The 5,254-nt window shown below is 42.3% G+C and overlaps 1 protein-coding gene and 1 long non-coding RNA gene across 40 annotated transcripts in view; one reads left to right on the top strand and one right to left on the bottom strand.

Moving 5' to 3' along the window:
- The window catches only part of LOC116557660, a 14,282-nt gene extending 10,163 nt beyond the window's left edge, over positions 1-4,119 (bottom strand). The window contains exon 1 of the long non-coding RNA XR_004271637.1: positions 4,035-4,119. This is a non-coding gene — a long non-coding RNA (uncharacterized LOC116557660). The remainder of the gene's footprint in view (positions 1-4,034) is intronic.
- Positions 1-5,254, top strand: part of NRXN3 (neurexin 3) — a 1,699,208-nt gene that overhangs the window by 561,160 nt on the left and 1,132,794 nt on the right. The gene's annotated exons all lie outside the window — the stretch shown is intronic.

Below are 5,254 nucleotides of genomic sequence, written 5' to 3'. Positions count from 1 at the left end.
GCCCATCAATGATAGTCTGGATAAAGAAAATGTGGCACATATATACCGTGGAATACTATGCAGCCAGAAAAAAGAATGAGTTAATGTCCTTTGCAAGGACATGGATAAAGCTGGAAACCATCATTCTTAGCAAACTGATACAAAAACAGAAAACCAAACACAGCATGTTCTCACTTATAAGTGGGTGTTGAACAATGAGAATACATGGACACATGGAAGGGAACATCACATACTGGGGCCTGTTGGGGGGTGGGAGGCCCGGGAAGGGATAGCAGGGAGTGGGGGTCAGGGGAGGGATAGCATTAGGAGACATACCTAATGTAGATCACGGGGTAATGAATACAACAAACCACCTTGGCACGTGTATACCTATATGACAAACCTGCACTTTCTGCACATGTACCCCAGAACTTCAAGTATATTAAAAAAAAAAGAGTCAAAAAAAATTGACACCGACACCTGCATTCAACTTGAGAATGTGAGGGTCAGCACTTTGGTGCAGTGTGTGACACCTGCTTATGAACCACGGTACACCTGCTGCTGGCTGCAGTGCTGTCAAATGCAGGGACTCGGTGGCCATTTACATTGCCACTCTGTATCTTTATGACTGTGTGTGCTAAAAGCAGCTTAACTGCCAGCAGACATCTGCCCATAATAATGCCGTGAGTTGAAATGCTGCTAAATCATGAGAAACAAGTGCTTTGAAACACAACACAAGGGGATCGTTGCAGGCTTTTCTAGCATCTCTGGCTTCGTGTTTCTTTTCACAGAGAGATGAATCCTTCTTCGCTACAGTTTGGAATAAGAGGAAAGGAAAGTTAAAAGACCCACTAGTTATTAAAAAAAAGTGCCTTCTTTAAGATTGGTTCTTAACATACACTGAGTCATTTAACCCTCACATCTACTCTGTAGGCTGCATATTATTATCCTCATTTTCTACATGAAGAAATTAAGGCTCCCCCCTAATTCATTCTGAATACCTACTGTGTGCTACGTGCCAGGGACTATGTTGTGCACTTGGGATACAGAGGCATTGATTGTGGTTCTCATCAATGTGCCATTATATTCTGGCATCCGAGGAATTGAGACATCAGTGCAGGGAGAAATATCATGGAAGGCATCACAGATCCATGCCGCTAGAGCTGAGGCTTGGTGGAGAAGCAAGGATCTTCCAGGCAGACTAGGCTGGGAAAAAAATATTCCAGGCAGAAGGAACAGATGGATAAAGGTGACTTCAATAAACAGTAGGTTTTCCATGTGGTGGCATGTCGGGCTTGGAGAGTGAGGAAGAGGGATTTGAGGGGAAGTTTTCAAAGATGCGGCTGCAGGGGTGAGAAGGCCAGCCACAAAACACTGCTCTCCCAACAAGTTTAGGTGTTACCTTACAGCAGGCATCCCACGTTTAACAATGGGATAACCAGGTCAGATCACTGTGGCAGAGGGTAAATTGAATATAGAAGACAGAAGACCAGCAGGTCAGTATATGATTGTCCAGTTTGCATTGGCGTTAATTCAGGAATGAGAGATAAGAGCCCTCTCTGAAGAAGGGAGAGTGGAGGTTGAGTTTTGGAACATATCTGATAAATATAAAAGAGGCAATATCAATAAGACTTAGTCATCAATTATACACAGCTAAACAACAAATGAAACTGGATTAGAACAAGGGTTTGGCCACGGAAGCCTTTTGCTTCTTCCTTTCTTCGTCTTGTTCTAAGCCATCTTGAATCAGTGGAAGATTCTCAGGAGTGGGGAAGACTGCGGTGACCATTAAGCAGACGTAACTGAGAGTCAAACCCACAGCCGGGTTGGTTCCACTCAGAACATATGTATTTACCTTCTCTCTGTGCCTCCGTTTCAATATTTACCACTGAGAACATTGGCAGTGGGTGTTTAACTGTCTTATTGGGAGGCTCCATCATAGAGTCAAAGTGCATAATCTGCTCGCGTAGATAATAAAGCCAATATTCCCCTTTCAGAATCTGGAATTTAGCAATACAAGAATTGAAAAAAACGACCTGGCTGGTGTTTTTATTCCAGTTTTTTTCTTGTGTGGTGGAAATGACCCTGGTGTTATTTCTGTGTTTAAGGCATGTGATACAGGTTAGAGTTTAAAGTTGAGAAGGTTGAGCCATAAGAAAACATGCCAAAGCAGGCTTTTCTTCGTACTTTAGATGGTGGATTTGGAATTAAAATGTGACTCTTTTGTAATCCTAGGTTTTAAAGAATTGTGTTAAGAAGATCTGTTGTGACTGTGGTCATCTCACCAAGCTTTGGCATATATTTGGTAGAAACAATGAGTTGTAGTTTGTCTCTCTGTCTTATAAAACTGATTATATTTGAAATTAAGCTGAAAGATTTTTTTTCCTTGGAGATAGAAAAATCATATTTTGAACTTCTCCATATTCCAGTCTCTTATTTGGGATTTATAGTGATGATACCCGATACTGAGAATTATGTACGTGTCTGCGCATAGAGCACATGTGTATAGTTTCCCTCTGGCTTCTGAGAAGTTTTTCTATTTTATCATGGGTTCTGTTTTAATCCCACTGATGATTGTTAAGAGGAAGAACAGCAAATATGTAGTAATCATGAATAGAAGTCTCAAACTCAAAACCTGTAACTTGACTGACCCAGAGAAACCAGGCAGAGAATAAAGGGTTGTACAATTATTTATCTTGCCAGTAGAACAGATGCTCAGATACTGTCTGGCAAAACCAAAACCACCCACCCCGAATTTTAGATGAAGAAACTGAGGCCTCCAGGTAGGAAATGAGTGGCCAATAGAATAGAGTAGAATGTTCTTAGTCCCTCATTTTGCTTCCTATTTGTTGGATTTTTCAAAGAAATATACATGAGCAGCATCTGTGCATATTTGTGAGGATATACTTTTATGTCTTATGATCTTCTAAGCAGTGGTCATGCCATTATAGCAAAGGCATTTGGTAAATCTCCAGCAATTTGTTCTAATTGATAAATTTTATTTGAAACATTGGCAACTGATTTAGAGAGAAGAAATATGGAGGGAAGAGACATGCATACATTTCTCTTTTTCTTTCATCACTCATCCCATCTTACCCCAACATATAAACCCACCTCAACAGAAAGGATATTGGAGTGACAAGTGCATCTGGAACTTGAGGCTGGATCCCTTGGTATGAGTGGCTCTTGAAAGACCCCCTTCTGTGGGCTATTGGCCAGCTATTTTTCTGCAAAGTAGATGCAGTCTTTCTTGGAGAAGATCATTTCATGCTTCTTAGTATGTTTAACCTTTATAGCAAGACACTGTCATCAAAATGACAAACTCCAACAGGGCCTTCTAAGAGGCCAGTAAATCAGAAGCCTTATGAAATCTGTGGGATTAGCATGCTCCCCCTCTTTGTTTCTGCAGGGTAAGAAAGCCCTGTGCATTTCAGATTTCAATCTTCTCTGCAGGCCCCTTGTCTGAAACCTCCTGCTGTAGCTCACTGGTATTTGAATATTATTTTCATTCAGTCGCCTGGGGCCACATACTGACACCAACTAAGGCTGGCACATTGTTTATCCCCATCAGCAATGTTGTAAAGCAAAGATAAGTGTTCTGATGTTTGTTTAGTTGAATTCTCCCCATCCTGGAGAGCACCCTTCCTGGGTCTGAAGATAGTGGCTGACTTCTCATGTCATCATTCCCGTAGTAGCGCGCAATAGCTCAGCAGGCTCTCATCCCCAACCAGTTAGTTGCCTCTGATCTCCTCGTCCCATGGCTCAGTCCGTAATGAAAGTTTTATGAGAAACCTAGCATCTTCAGCCACTATAAGATGGAGCCTCGTTCTGTGGAAATCCACAAAGTCAAGGCTGTATTGAGAGCAGAGGTAGAAAGAGAAAAGAATTGATGAATAACAGTTCTGTTATCTATGTAGATGATAAAGTACTTACTGGGGGGTGACTCTTTTGTCAGAGTTTACACATTCATATTTTCTTTTTTTTTTTTTTGAGACGAAGTTTCGCTCTTGTTACCCAGGCTGGAGTGCAATGGCACGATCTCGGCTCACCGCAACCTCCGCCTCCTGGGTTCAGGCAATTCTCCTGCCTCAGCCTCCTGAGTAGCTGGGATTACAGGCACGCACCACCATGCCCAGCTAATTTTCTGTATTTTTAGTAGACAGGGTTTCACCATGTTGATCAGGATAGTCTCGATCTCTTGACCTCGTGATCCACCCGCCTCGGCCTCCCAAAGTGCTGGGATTACAGGCGTGAGCCACCATGCCTGGCTACATTCATATTTTCAAGTTGGAAAGGACCTCTGAGGTTTTTCAGTTTAACTGAATATCTGATGCATGTATACCCCTGGACAAAATTCCTAAATTGCTATGTAGACTCTATAGGAATATGTACTCTCATCTCCATATGATATACTAAATGCTTGGCAGTGGTTAGCTTATTTAATCTTTGCAATAACTACATATGATACATGCTATTTTCATTCTTAATTTATGTCTGAGGAATTGGGGTCAAGGATAGGTTAAGTAACTTGCCCAAGGTCACCCAAAAATATGTTGAGGTAATGATCTCTGGGTCTTCCCTCCTGAGTCCTCTCTTCTGTGATCGATATACTTCACTAATCTCAGTAACAAGAATGTTCACCTCTTCATGAAGCAGCCATTGCATTTTTGGGTGTTAAAAAGTAGTCTAAAAATCTTCCTTTCACTGTAACTGAAGTCTCTTTGTTTAAACACTCTTTTATTATTGTGATAAAATACGTATAACATAACATTTACCATTTTAGCCTGTTTAATTTTTGAGACAAGTCCTGGCTGTCTTGCCCTGACTGGAGTACAGTGATGCAGTCTTGTAATGTCAGCTCACTGTAACCCCTGCTTACCGGGCTCAAGCCATCCTCCCAACCTCAGCCTCCTAAGTAGCTGGGACCACAGGCATGCACCATCATACCCAGCTAATTTTTGTATTTTTTGTAGAGATGGATTTTCACCATGTTGCCCAGGCTGGTCTCGAACTTGTCAGCTCAAACGATCTGCCCACCTCGGCCTCTCAAAGTGCTGGGATTATAGGCATGAGCCATCACGCCTGGCCTCATTTTAGCCATTTTTAAGTGTACTGGTATTGATCGACTTACGACCTATGCAACTTATAACCATTCGACTTTACGACCACAATCGCTAGCCACGACGGCTCCGCATCTGGCAGAGCAAATGTTGCCCAGCTGGGCGTACGACAGTGCGGACTAGCTTCCAGCAGCACTACCATCTCCACGTGCACC

This window comes from Sapajus apella, unplaced genomic scaffold, assembly GCF_009761245.1.
Source record: "Sapajus apella isolate SASKATOON/1434 unplaced genomic scaffold, GSC_monkey_1.0 scaffold20, whole genome shotgun sequence".
Classification (NCBI taxonomy): Eukaryota; Metazoa; Chordata; class Mammalia; order Primates; family Cebidae; genus Sapajus; species Sapajus apella.
The sequence above is the reverse complement of the archived record's forward strand: the minus strand, read 5'-3'. Positions and strand labels throughout refer to the sequence as shown.